This window comes from Choloepus didactylus, chromosome 3, assembly GCF_015220235.1.
Source record: "Choloepus didactylus isolate mChoDid1 chromosome 3, mChoDid1.pri, whole genome shotgun sequence".
NCBI classification, from domain to species: Eukaryota; Metazoa; Chordata; class Mammalia; order Pilosa; family Megalonychidae; genus Choloepus; species Choloepus didactylus.
In genome coordinates, this window is record NC_051309.1 from 17748200 (window position 1) to 17763115 (window position 14916).

The window sequence follows — 14916 nt, forward strand, 5'->3', positions numbered from 1 at the left end:
CAAGACCCACTGGCATGGGGGGCTGAGGCCTACTTGTGAAGCTGAGTTTGCTTTGTCTCTTCTCTACGTGAGTAAATGCTGTTCCACGTAGTGCCAGTGTGAGTCATGCTTTTACTGGCGACCCCGACACCTGCAAACCAGGGATGGGTTGGGACCCTGGGACCCATGACTATACTCTTGCTACCCTCCATGCAATGAGACTCCCTCCTTGGATGTGGGCATAGGTGTCTCTCCTTCCGACTGACGGATCCTGGCCTAGCAGTTGGAGGCCTCAGTTCAAGCCTCAGTCCTGCCACGTGCCAGCTGTGTGTGATCTTGGACAGTTCACTTATGTCCATTCCTTAGTTTCTTCATCTGTAAAATGGGGATAAAACAACCTCACAAGTTTATTGTGAGGCTTAAATGGATGCTGCTGCTGCCAGCCTTTGTATAGTACAGGGCACTCTGCAAATATAAGGTATTGTACAGTCCAATAAATATATTAACTCCTGGTCTGTCCCAAACAATATTAGGTGGGGATGTGAAGAAGAATATGATAATGTCCCTGCCCCCGAGAAACACCCAATCTTTCCACATGACACGGGAATCTGATAGCAACAAATGCACCAACAATGAAAGTAACTAACATTTATAGAGGAGCTGTTATGTTCTGGGCATAAATCTATTAATTCATTAAGTTCTCACTACAAACTTTGGTAATAGATACTATTTTATCCCCAATTTACAGATGAAGAAACTATGGCAAAGAGAGGTTGGGTAACTTGCTAACAGTTGGGAATTGGGTTTAGGAAGTCTGGAAATGTATGTTTAACCACTTTGCTAATTTGTTTCTTAATGTGTAAGAAATTATAAAGCAATGTGATAGATGCCATAATAGTACATGCTTAAAGAACTGAGGAAGGAGTGAATTCTTTGGGATAGTGTTATGGGTTAAATTGTGTTCCCAAAAAGGTATGTTGAAGTTCTAACCCCTAGTACCTCAGAATGGAACCTTAATGGAGGGGGAGAAGGCCATGTGATGGTGGAGGTGACAGAGATTGCAGTGCTGCATCTGCAGATCAAGGCACACCGAGGATTGCAGGCAAATGCCAGGAGCTAGGAAGAGGCGACAAAGGATCCTCCCCTACAGGTTTGGATGGAGTATAAGCCTGCTGACAGCTTGATTTCAGACTTCCAGCCTTCAGAACTGTGAGACAACAAATTTTCTGTTGTTTCAAGTCATCTAGTTGGTGGTAATTTGTTACTGCAGGCCCAGGAAATTAAGGTGGATGGGTATGGTTTTAAGAAAGCGTCACTAAGTTGACACTGGATCTGAACCTTGAAAGATGAGTAGAGTTTTTCCAGTGGCGAAGGAGGCAGGGTTGGAGAAGGGCACCCCGGGATGAGTAAATAATGAGGGCAGGCACAGGGCATGGAATTACAAGGGGGGTTGGAAGCACGTGAAGACCCAGTGGGCTGAGACTGTTGCTCTAACTTAGCTGCTGGATAAACTCAGCTGTTCTCCATCGGGTTCTCCTAAGTGGCACACAACTCTATTAATTGATTTTCCTACAATGCCAGCTGAGATGAATCCTTTCCCAAGTCTCCTAGCCTCATGCGAAGTAAAAGCTACCAAATCCTCCAAAACAGCTCTATCGGAAATGACACCTGATTTGGACCCCATCCTCCTTTGCTTAACACTCACCTTCAGGAAGTTTTCACGCATTTCCTCAGTTCTAAATGTTTAAGGTTCCCTGCCGAGCCCGTCTGTCCTTTTCGGCCTTCTATGCCCATCCCAGGCAGAGCTTCAGTAATGGTTAGTGGACTGCTGTCACTTATCAAATAATCGGATGGCACGTGGCTGGAAGGGATGATTAACGTGATAGGAGATAGATCCAAAAGATAAAATGACAGATAGCAATGCTGCCTGAAAACTCAAGAGAAAATCTCAATGGAGTTTGAACATAAAGTTCTGATGAGAGGTTAAAAAAAAAAATCAACAGTATAAATACAGAGGAATTTGGCAGCAGTTTATATCATAAATACCTGAGGATATAGGTACATTTATTCATTCAACAAGTATTGAATGCTGATCTACACACCAGGGGGACATCAGTGAACAAACAGACACCAATCCCTACCCTCCAGAGTTGTCAGTCTTGGAGCTGGTGGGAGCTATTTGAACTGTGCAGCATGGAATGTAGCTATCAAAAAAGTTAGCACAGCCATAATCTTCAGCCTGATCACTGTCTTTTGATGTGTGAAGACTATGATGTAGAAACGGGGCAGAGTTAATTCAGCTTTGCTTCTAAGAGTATAATTAGGGTTGACCTCAATCAAAATAGTGTTCCAAGCAGTCAAAGAGCAGGTTTTTTATGTGTGCCTTTCTCTAGCAATAGTCAAGAGCTTTTGAAAGATTTTCAGAAGACTTAAAAGTTTTCAAACTGTGATCCATTGGGGAGCCAACCTAATATTACTAGAGATAATCACATTCAGTCTGAAAAACCATCTCTTGAGAATACTGTACAAGAGAGTCCTGTATGAAATTTAGGGGGTTGGGTGAAAAGGGGAGGAGATTAAATATCACTTGCACCATTACTCAAATGTATAGAGAAAATGTAGCTGCTTTGTTTTGACTATAGTATATTTGGTCATTTATGAGCAAAAAAATGTAAATGCCAATCCAATTTAAATTTAACCCAGCCTGATCATTTTAACCACCCTTCAGGTAATGTTAAGTCTCTTTGGAATAAAATGACTGGTTCTTCAGATAGCCTCCCCATGCCCACTTCTTTCCCAAAGGTAACACTTGGAGTAGGGACAGGGGCACACACACATAGCCTCTTGATTTTGGAGAGGAATCCCCTGGCCTCCCACCCATACTTGGGGGTGCTTTGGCTTTGTTCTTTGGTTTCCCATCCACTGGCTGCTGCTTGCCCTCCCAGCCTTCCCAGAGGCCATCTGAGGGTGGAATAATGTGAGAAATGTTCTCTCAACTGGCCAGGGCCCTGGTCACTGCCTGCAAGTCTTGTGCTGAACCCTGGCTTCTCCTAGCTGCTGATCCCTGAGCTCAGCTCAGCTCTGCAGTGGTCCTGCTGCAAAGCCACTTTACTCTGCCCATCAGCCCAGGAGATCCCCACCAGGTCTCATCATGGCATCTTGCCCCCTGGGGTCCCTGAGCATCCAAGAAAGTGACAGGCTTCCTCCTGCCTGGCAGCAGTGCTCTGCTGACTTGTTGCAGCCACATCCCAGACTGGTGCAAGGGATGTCTGCAACAGGGAGCAAGGGTTATGCCTCCTCTCTGCCCTCTGGGTTCCTTTAAACTTTTCTAACTCACCTACACCTTTTGGAAGCTGTGCCAGTTTGGATGTATTATGTTCCCCAAAATGACATGTTCTTTGATGCAATCTCGTGGAGGCAGATGTGTTAGTGTTGATTAGGTGGGAATCCTTTGATTGAGTGTTTCCATGGAGATGTGACTCAATCAACTGTGGACGAGACCTTTGATTGGATAATTTCCATGTCAGGGTGGGTCTTAATTAAATCACTGGAGCCATATAAAAGAGCTGACAAACAGAAGGAACTCAGTGCTGCTGCAGCTGAGAGTCATTTTGGAGATAGCCATTGAAAGTAGACCTTTGCTAGTCCAGAGTTTCCCTGGAAGAAACTTAGAGAATGCTCCCAGATGCCGAGAGAAACATTCTGGGAGAAAGCCCTCTTGAAACCAGAACCCTGGAGCAGACACCAGCCACGTGCCTTCCCAGCTAACAGAGGTTTTTCGGATGCCTATGGCCTTTCTCCAGTGAAGGTACCCTATTGTAGATGCCTTCCCTTGGACACTCTTATGGCCTTAGGACTGTAACTTTGTAACCAAATAAACCCTCTTTATAAAAGCCTATCCGTTTCTGGTATTTTGCATTCTGGCAGCATTAGCAAACCAAAACAGTAGCCTAGGGCTGGGAGGAAACATTTCCAATTACTTTCTCTTCCCTTTCTCCTCCCACTCCCCAGGGCCAGAAAGGGGGTGGACGCCTCATCCTTTCTCTTGGTTAACCTGCCAGTAGAGATGGTTGAATTATCCTCTCCCCTCTCCGCCCCATATCACAGGCAACTTTAGTCGGAATCTTGCAGGTGGTTTTTCACATGATAAAGAGAAAAATTAACCAGAGAAACTTCCCAAGGCAATTGCTGCCTGACACCATTAATAAAAATTAAAAATGGAATGCAATCTTTTTCTTTGCTTATCTTCCATAATAAATTGTACTCCTCATCTAGGGGGCAGATTTATACTTTGTGCGCTTGAGTCCCATTACTCCTAAAAAAATATTCACACCATTCCTCCATTAGATCATGTCAGCTTTGGAAAACAAAATTTTTTAAGTGTCAGCAACCTTGAAATATAATTATCTCGTGTTTGTACCATTGAAATCATATTTTAAAAGTTATTACGAAAATCTATGATTGGATAGGAAGTGTTACAGTTTGCTAAAGCTGCCGTTATGCGAAATACCAGAAATTGGGTATTTAAGGGGTTTATCAGGTTGCAAATTTACAGTTCTATGGCCATAAATGTGTCCAAACTGAAGTATCAACAAGAAATTAATTTCACTGAAGGAAGACTGATGGTGTCTGGAACACTTATGTCACCTGGGAAGGCATGTGGCTGGTGTCTGCTGGTGCATTGCTCCCAGGCTGCATTTCAAAATGTCTTTCTCCAAAATGTCTCTGGGCTTCTGTCTCCCTTAGCTTCTCTCAGCTCTCTTCTTGGTTCTCCCAGGGCATTTCTCTCTAAGCATCTGGGGGACCTCTCTTAGCTTCTCTGGGGCAAACTCTGGGCTTCAGCTCTTAGTTTAGCATCTCCAAATGTCCTTCGGTCCGCATCTCCCAGCGTCTCCAAGCATCTGGGTCTGTGTTGGCTTTTAGCTTAAGTACTCCAGGGAACTCATCAAGACCCACCCTGAATGGGTGGGGCCACACCTCCATGGAAATAGCCCAATCAAAGGTCCCACCCACAGTTGGATGGGTCACATCTCCATGGAAACACTCAATCAAAAGGTTCCAACCAACAAGATTGGGTTAAAAGATCATGGCTCTTCTGTGGTTCAAAACAGCCATGTTATGAACTGTGCCTGCCTGTGAGCTTATTTTAAACAGACCCTTGTGTATTAGTTAGGGTTCTCTAGGGAAACAGAATCAATGAGACATATCTATGAATATAAGATCTATAAAAGTGTCTCACACAACTGTGGGGATGCATGAGTCCAAATTCCATACAGCAGGCAGCAAACTAGCATCTCCAATGAATATGTTCAATGAACTCCTCAGGAAATGAACTGGCAACTTCAACGAACTCCTCAGGAAATGCTTCACTAGGGAGCCAAAGAAGAAGTGAAGGTCCTCTATCTGTCTCGCTTAAAAGTCTTCAACTGACTGATTGACTTAAATCCAGCCAATTGCATTCTTTCATCATGGAAGACACGCCCTTCATACACATCATCAGTCACAGCTGCAGCCAGTTGACTGACAATTTAATAAACCAGCCTGTTAGTTTATTAACCAGCCACAAACATCCTCACAGCAATGGTTACACCAGTGCTTGCTTGACCAGACACTGGGTAGCATCACCTGGCCAAGTTGACACATGAACCTAACCATCACACCTTGCTTTATTTTCCCTACCCTTACACTCCCTCTTACCAAGTAATTAAGGTGATTCACAGGCTATTATTTGCCCCTAAATTGCAGATTTGAAAGGTCCTCTATTGCTAGTATGGTATAGTCTAAATAGAAAATAAATTCAGCTTAAAAATTAAGTCTTTGATTTTTCAAAGTCACAAGAATGGGCTATAAGTATGCAAATAGTATGAAATTAAAACCTCAGACTCAGGGAGAGTATGTTAAATTTTATATTTCCCACAACTGGAAAAAACTCACCAAATTCGCCCCCTGCCTAATGCTTCAAGGCCAGCTTGATGGTGGCTGGAAGGTCAAACGGGAAACATGTTGGAGCATCTCAGGCAAGGCCCACCCTTCTCGGCCTCCGTTTCCTCCTGTATAAAACTAGAAATTCTACTAGATGAGCGTGGTCTCCCTCCGGTGGGGGCCATGTGCTTTACTTACCTGCCCCCTACATCTGACTGCAATTATTCAGGGTAAATATTATTGTCTTTATTTTACAGACAGGCTTAATTTTAGGTTCAAAGAACTTAAGTAACTTGCTCAAGCCAACATTGCTAATAAATATTGGAGAAAGGATTCAACCCCGATCTATATAATGTCAAGGACACAACCTTTCCCCAATGCCATTATTATCTTCCTTGAATGACTTCAAGGTTTCCTTCCCAGAGCTTCTGCCAATGGCTGTGCACGTTGTGCCCTGACCAAGGGAGAAGCAAGTAAGGGGACAAAGTGATTGCTCAAATCTAGCCCCCCTTCCCTGTCTTGCAAGTCCTGCTCACTCCACAGTGCTTCCATCCGGAGGGGGTGCCTCTCTAGGGCAGAGTTTATTTCCTTGCTTTCTCCAGCTACTCGAGGCCACCTGTATTCCTTAGCTCGTGGCCCCTCTTTCATCTTCCAGCAATCACATCATTCTGACCATTGTTTCCATCATGGGGGACAGCTCTGATTCCCCTGCCTCCCTCTTATAAGACTCTCATGATTACACTGAGCCCACAAAACAATCCAGGATCATCTCCCCATCTCAAGACCATTAACTAATCACATGTGCAAAGTCCTTTTTGCCAAGTAAGGTTAACATATTCACGGGTTCCAGAGATTAGGATATGGACATCTTTGGGACCATTTTTTTGCCTACCACAGCAATGCCATTCAAATCCAAGGTTGCTTGCTTTTACAATATTCCTGGAAAGAAAACAATGTTTAACTATAGAGTTCACAAACAAAAAAAAATTGCATTGATCATTACTTGTTATGGATAGATTAGCATTTCAATTTAGAAAATACTCCCTGGGACTGGGGTGCTTACCTACCTGAAATACATAAACTTATTTACTATGGCAAATCCATCATTGGAAACCTAAAGGGGACAGAGAGAGCCTAGGCTAGGCAAGGGGCAAGGAATCTTGAGGGTGAACTGTGATTCTAGAACACAAAGTCAGAGAGGGACACAGCCACCTAGAGAGGTCCCTGTGCTAGTTTTAGATAAATTTCAATATGTGGAAGATTTCTTCTTTCTCTTTCTCCTTTTTCCCCTCCTTTTCCTCCTTCCCCTCCTTCTTTCTTTACTTTTGGTTGTTAAGTTAAAAGTAGAGCTTCATAAGAAGCCTGTGGAACCATATAAGACACCCATGAAAATCTGGCCAAATAAATTGGGTTTTATGTCTTACCTTCGTCACATGATCCCATTTTCCTTTCTACTGTAATGTCACCAACTAGTTAGCAAGTAGAGTCACATCTCGGCATGAATAAGGGTTCAGTTAGTTGAATCCTAATCCCCTGTACCTCAGAATGTGACATTATTTGGAAATACAGCCATGGCAGATGGAATTAATTTAAGGTGAGGTCCTACTGAGTAGGGAGGGTGCTTGCTCTAATATGATTGGTGTCTTTATAAGAAAAGGAGACAAAACACAGGCAGATACGGGGGAGAAGGTCGTGTGAAGACAAAGGAGACAGAGACTGGAGCGATGCATCCACAAGCCAAGGAGCACCAAGGCTTACAGCAAACACCAGGGGCTAGAAAAGGTAAGGAAGGAGCCTACCCTATAGGTGACAGATGAAGCATGGCCCTGCTGAAACCTTGACTTTGGACTTCCAGCTCACAAAACTGAGAGACGAGAAATTTCTGCTGTTTCAAGGCACCAAGCTTGTGGCACTTTGTTAGAGCCACCCTAGGAAACTAAGGCACCCACTCTAAAATTCTATGATCTTTATTGCTCTATGATATATTCAGATTTAAAGTGACGAGAACACCTACTATGTGCCAGGCACTAAGCAAGGCATTTTCATGTATGCTATTGAGGACTATGTGATGGAGATGCTACATCTACATGCTGAAATTTCAACATTTTTAGGATTCCAACCACCCATTCAACTATAGGGTGAATATGTATGTATTTCTGTGATATTCATGGTTGAGTTCTTGGTTACATAAACAAATTTAAACATAGCGTGTTATTATTTTGCTTTATTGTTCTTTGGGGAAAAATAACATGCAAAAAAGACAAATTACTTTGCAAAAACAGCAATTTTTCTTTTGCCATTGGCCTCTTGGGAAAGAATGAAGAGGATGTAATGTGTTTTTTCTTCTTTTATAACAATTATCTCAACCTGAATGATTTCAAGGAGGTAGAGATTGAGGGAATGAACAGATGAAAAAGTGTCCATTCTAAAGCTGTAGGTGAAAATACGGGAAAGTATAACACAGTGAATCTTATGGTGGATGAAGACTAAGATCTACAGTACAAATATTAAAAAGTTGTTTCATGAACTAGAACAAATGTGCAACACTACTACAAAGAGTTAATAATAGAGGGGTATATGGGAGAAAATGTACCTGTGACCAACTATGGACTATAATTAACAGTAATGTTGATATTCTTTCATCAACAGTAACAAACACACCACACCAATACTACTGGTCAACAATGGTGGGGGAGGTCAGGGGGTGGGATAAGGGATATGGGATGTTTGGGGTTTTTCTTTTATATTTTTATCTTACCTTATTATTATTATTTTTTTGGAGTAATGAAAATGTTCTAAAATTGACTGTGGTGATGATTGCACAACTGTGTGATGATACCAGGAGCCATTAGTTGTATATTTCAGATGGATTGTATGGTGCGTGAATATATCTCAATAAAATTGCATTTTAAAAACGCATCCATTCTATGGAAGAAAAGATGTTTACATGAAGCTGGGAGACCTTCTCGGCACTGCTCAGAACAGTGGACCATCTTCATTAAGGAGATGGTTCTGTCCCTGCTGATGCTCACCTGGTACCCAGCTGAGAGAGGCAGCCCTTTATGCCATTTACTGTGTCCTCAAGGGTGACTTCTGAATGCAGCACAAACTGCTCAAAGTTTTATTTTGGTTTTGGAAAGTAATGTTCCTTGTGGTGAGCAGTCAGCTGAGCCATTAAAAAAAAAATCCACCTTTAAGGGTTCCACAGTAGTAGATCCTTCCGTACGGTGGGGGAAAAAATCCTTGAAAAGAAACGAATGGTGACACTTTTCATTTTTATTTTGTAAGTTTGCCATTTTTTCTTAAAGACTCCGATTGCGAAGTCTTTGTCAATCATCACTTGCCTGGCAACATGTTAACAATTACTTTGAATTTATAAAACTGGGAAAACATTGTTTTATCTCTGAGGAAGAGCAGGAAAGCATTACTTCTATGAGTTCCCTTTACATATCAAGTTTTATACGTGTCAGAGCACATGAAAATAATTCATTAAAATAGGTAACATTCAATTTATTAAGGTTATACATTTACAGAATCAGTTCTTCCTTAAATTGAAATTCAGCTTACAAATCTTACTCTATTTATAAGGCTAGTGAATTTCAAGAATCACCTTTAAAGGGCTTTTGATGAATATGTGGTCCCATCTACAAACATAGTTAAATACATACCTTGAAGCAGGCTTTTAAGTTCCTTTATTGTCCAATATCAATGTCTCAATGGGCCACACTTTCTCTGGGAGTCTGTAGCATTCCACTGCCTCTTGCCACAATCCTCGTGGTTCCTTGGCTAGCAACTCTGCCTCTGTTACACAATGATCTACTTCACTCTCTCTTGTGGTTTTCTCCGACTTCTGCCTTCTCTTTATAAGTCCGTCAGTCATATGGAGTAAGGCCCTCCTGATTCAATTTGGCCACACCTGAGTAGAATCTTAGAAGATCCTATTCACAAATGAGTCCACACCCTAAGTGAAGATACACCTTCAAAGCGTCCTATTTCCAAACGGGTTCACACCCACAGGGACATGGATTAAGATTGAGAACATGTCTTTTGTTGCGGTACATGATTCAATCTACCAGATTAATGAAAGTTAAAACAGTGTGACGCAGAAGTTCTCGTAAATGTTCCAAAATTTTATTTAAACAGAGTATGATTCCAAATCAATGGGAATCACAAAGCTGACCCATTTTCCTAGTAGACCAACTTCTCTTAATCATATCAATACCTAAAAATAAGAAATACACACAGATTTTAAACTCGAAATGATCAATACCTCAATTTTGCTTCCTTTAAACATTTTTATACTTAATTCTAAAATTTTCAGGGTAAATAGATGCTTACTCTTTGCTAATAATTACAGTGCCCCTCACAATTTTAGGAGCCACCCTCCCATAAATCTTGAGAATTTACCTCTCAGAAGGCTTGAGGAAGCATTATGATCTTAAATCTTGATTCAAATGGCATCTTCTTCATGAGGCCTAAACTGACTGTACTACTTAATACTGAAAACTCTTCACTTCTTCCCAGCATTCCTAAAACCCCCTCCCAATTCTCTTCCATGTTTCCTTTTTTATTCATGATACTTGTCTTTTAACATGATACTTGCTGTATGTATTATGCTTATTTTTTAATGCCTTGCTTTCTCCTAGGAGAATGGCATCTCCATGTGGACACATAGTAAGAATTCAATAAACATTTGCTGAATGAATGAATTTGCTGAATGAATGACACCATCATTGCAAAGATTCCTGAAAAAAAATGGAAAAGAAGTCAGAATAAAATTCCCAAATACCCTTAAATCTCATTTGAATTATCTTCAACTCCCATACATCAAGCATAGGGCTTCTTGACTAACCATTGTCATTAATGAAAGTACTATACCTTGTTCCACTAAATGATTTAGAAAATAAAATTTAAAAGACACAAATAAATTTTTTAAGTATCTCCCCTTTCTTCCCCAATCCCATTCCAAAAAGGTAACCATCTCTAAATTTTCTTATGCATACTTCTATACTCTTTTCTAAACATACACATACATTTTTTCTTATACAATGTATAGTGTGTATACCTATCATTCTATAATTTGCAATGCATATTTCTAATCAAGCAACCCTCTTCTGGAAAAAAATTTTTGAATATATAAACCTTTTTCATTTCACAAAGGAAAAAACAATGTATGACAGAAAACAAGTCATTGCTTACCTTTTTAGATCAATAATTTGATCTCTAGGAATTCAGTGAACAGAGAGGTAAGGATGGGTAGTATTTGGGTTTGCTAAAGCTGCCAGAATGCAATATACCAGAAATGGATTGGCTTTTACAAGGGGGGGTGGGTTATTAGCTTACAATTTTACTGTTCTAAGGCCATGAAAATGTCCCAATTAAAGAGGAAGATCCCTTCTCTGAAGAAAGGCTGCTGGCATCCAGGGTTCCTCTGTCAGATAGCAAGGCACATGGCTGGCATCTGCTGGTCCTTCACTCCTGGGTCTCGTTGCTTTCAGCTTCTGGTTCCAGTGGCCTCCTCTCTGAGCTTCTGTGGGTCCTCTCTTAGCACCTCCAGGGTCTTTCTTTCCAAGCATTCTGGGTGTTTCTCTCTCTGTGAGCTCTCTCATAAAAGACTCCAGTAAAGGATTAAGACCCACCTTGAATTGGGCGGGTCACATCTCAATTGAGACAACCTAATCAAGAGGTCCCACCCACAATAGGTCTGTGCCAACAAGAATGGATTAAAAGAATGTCCTTGTCTGGGGTACATAACAGCTTCAAACCAGAACAGGTAGTGATCAATAAAATTTCTTGGGAAAGGGGTTGGAGATTAATTAATATGTTTCATGCTCACCAGGAGGATGGGAAAGTACATCCTGGGGAAAGACAAATGGAAGCAAGAAGGACATGGAAGGAGAACTGTACCAGGTGTGTTCTGAGAAAAATGGGTAGGTTGACAGAAAATAATGGAAGGTTGTATTTTGGAAGGCATATTTATAACACTGGCTTTCTTTAAGTCAAGTATTTCCTACGTGCCAGGCACATTGCAATGATCAAAATCAAGAAATTAACATCAGTACAGTTCTGTCATCTAATCTACAGATTGCATTCAAATTTTGCTGGTCTGGATATATTATGTCCCAAAAAGCCATCTTCTTTAATACAATCTTGTGGGGGCAGACTAATTAGTCTCTTGATTAGGGTGGAAACGTTTGATTGAATTATTTCCATGGAGATGTGGATCCTGTCTATTCAGGGTAGGTCTTAATTGGGTTGTTGGAATCCTATGAGAGAGCTCACAGACAGAAAGAGCTCAGAGCAGCTGAGACAGGCATTTTGGAGAAAGCCATTTTGAGGTGCAGCCTAGGAGCAGGAGACCAGCAGACTCAGGCCATGTGCCTTCCCAGCTGACAGAGGTGTTCCAGACACCATCGGTCGTTCTTCAGTGAAGATGTCCTCTTGTTGATGCCTCGGTTTGTACACTTCTGTGGCCTTGGAGCTGTGGCTTTGTAACCTAATGGACACCTCTTATGAAAGCCAATCCATTTCTGGTGTTGTGCATGATGGCAGTGTTAGCACACCAGAACAACCCCCTAATGTGCTTTATAATTGTTTTTAAAAAAATTTTCCCTGATATAACATCCAGTACACAGTTAGTTGTCATGTCTCTTTAGTCTCTTTTCAAGCGGAACAATTCCTCAGTCCTTCTTTCTCTTTCATAACCTTGACATTTTTGAAGAACATAAGACATTTATTTTATAGAATGTCCCTCAATTTGGGGTTTTTTGATGCTTCCTTGTGATTAGAATCAGGTGAGCAGTTTGCGCAGGGCTGCAACACAAGTGACGCTGTGGCCATCTCAGCGCATCCTAAGAGGCACGTCAAAGCCTTTTGTCCTGTCTCTGGTGATGCTAACTTTGATCACTTGGGAAGTTGTGCTGCCAGGTTTCTCCTCTGTAGTTATGACTTTTAGTGTTCTATTTAGTCAGTGTCTTACTGAGAGATACTTAGAGACTATGCAAATAACTTATTTCTCATCAAACTCTCACCCCCTAATTTTAGCATCTCTTGATTATTCTTGCCTGAAACCATTGTTACTAGGATGGTTGCTGAGTAGTTCTTTTCATAATTCCATTATTCCTTCTACATTATTAATTGGCATTCTGCTATAGGGAAGAGCTTTCCCTTCTACCCCATTTATTCATGTATTTATGTCAGAATAGACTCATGGATTCCTATTTAATTTTTTGGTTTGTTGTCCATCAGTATTCTTGTTTCATTTTGATGCTCAAATTGTTCCAAATTTGGTCAGCGGGAGCCCCTTGAGCCTGGCTCCTGTTCTTTTTGAATGTCCCCACCATCCTTTGAGCACTTCCTTATTTTACGGTGCTGCAAAATTCCAGGCTTATCTTATCCTTTCCTTGTCCCAGTCCTGAAATCAGCATGGCAATTTGAGTAGATACTATTATTGTATATATTTTATAATGAGAAAACAGAAGTACAAGAAGTTGGATGTGTGGCTACAGATATCAGATGCTGCAATAATATTACGTCATGTTGTAACAAGATGATTTTTAAAAAGAATCGTCTCATCCTAATACCCCAACATTTTTAACAGCTTTATTGTGATATTTTACATACCATAAACTTCAGCCCCGGAAAGTGTACAATTCAATAGTTTGGGGCATATTAATAGAATTGTACAACCATCACCACAATCTAATCTGATGATATTTTCATAACCCCAAAAGGAAATCCATACCCACCAGTCGCTCCCCATTCTCCTCCCGCCCCAGCCCTAGGAAACCACTAATCTGCTTTCAGCCTCCATGAATTTGCCTGTTCTGGACATTTCATATAAATGGAATTGTATAGTATGTGGTCTTTTGTGGCTGGTTTCTTTCACAGAGCCTAATGTGTTCACTGTTCATCCATATTTTGTAGCCTAATATCCCAACATTTTAACTTTCATATGCTATCACAATTTCCCTATTCCCAAATAGTGTACATAATGTGCTTGTTTTCATTCTGATCTCTTCACATTCAAAAATTGAATCTGTTTTTTAAATTTCTATATCGTTTTCTTCATTATAAGTTCTGAAGATTTATATCAGTTTCAAATTCCACGACGTTGCCCTGCCGTGGAAATTTCCATGCCTGACTTTTCAGACAATCCCACCAGCTCCTGTAAGCCTCATCATCGAAGACAAACGTGTTTACAAAATCTGAGTCAAAGGAAGGCATGCAAAAACAATCACTTTATTCGTCAGCTGTTTCCTCCTGCCGCTGAATGAAAGCTTTACCTTGGAGACTCTGGTGCCTCTCCCAGGGCTGATGAGCCACAGCCTTTGACATCGTGCATCTGGGCTTCTCCCCGGAACAGGTGGAAGTCACTGTCATTGCTCCCGATGAAGGGCCACTGCGGCAAAATGAAAAGCAAATAAACTTCACCAGGCTGGCCTGGTTCATCATAACACTAGTGCTTCTTTCTCATACCCATTTATAGTAAACAAACGTTGCTTTTCTTCCCCACTTTTGTACAGTAGAAAATTCCAAGTCTATTTAAAAGCAGAGGGAACGCTATAATGTACCCCCATCCACCCATTAGCCAATTATCATCTTGTGGCTAATCTTGTTTCAACTGCACCTTCACCCACCCCCCACTCCCACTTCCATTAACAAAAGCTTCTTACTGAAAATATTTCCAGAGGTTTACCTGGATATCCCTCTCTGTCCTCCCATACCATTCGATTACTTTAACTTTATTTTCAACACGTATTTCGGGGGCATTAGCATGTGCCTGGCACAGAGTTCGGTGCCAGGGATACACAGATGAATATGGCATTGTTTGGGCAGCTTGCAGAACGGGAGGCAGAAGCACAAACATTCCATTTGATTATATCAGCAAGTTGGAGGATGGATAAGTCTGGTTCCTGACACAGCCTCGCTCGGTGGCTGTGTGATGGGTTTGTAAACAAAATCATCAATACTAATGACATGTTGGTGTGCGGGTACAATTTCCAATAAAGTTGC

At 41.3% G+C, this 14916-nt stretch overlaps 1 long non-coding RNA gene across 2 annotated transcripts; it reads right to left on the reverse strand.

Annotated features, from left to right (window-relative positions):
* Nucleotides 1-9202: 9202 nt before the first annotated feature.
* Nucleotides 9203-14629, reverse strand: LOC119528553. Of its 2 annotated transcripts, none has more exons than XR_005215745.1 (4): nucleotides 14600-14629; nucleotides 14187-14302; nucleotides 10309-10646; nucleotides 9203-10123 (listed from the first exon to the last, which is right to left on the reverse strand). It is a non-coding gene; the product is annotated as an uncharacterized LOC119528553 (long non-coding RNA). The 2 variants fall into 2 exon arrangements; XR_005215746.1 differs by having other exon boundaries at nucleotides 14577-14623.
* Between the last annotated feature and the right edge of the window lie 287 nt (nucleotides 14630-14916).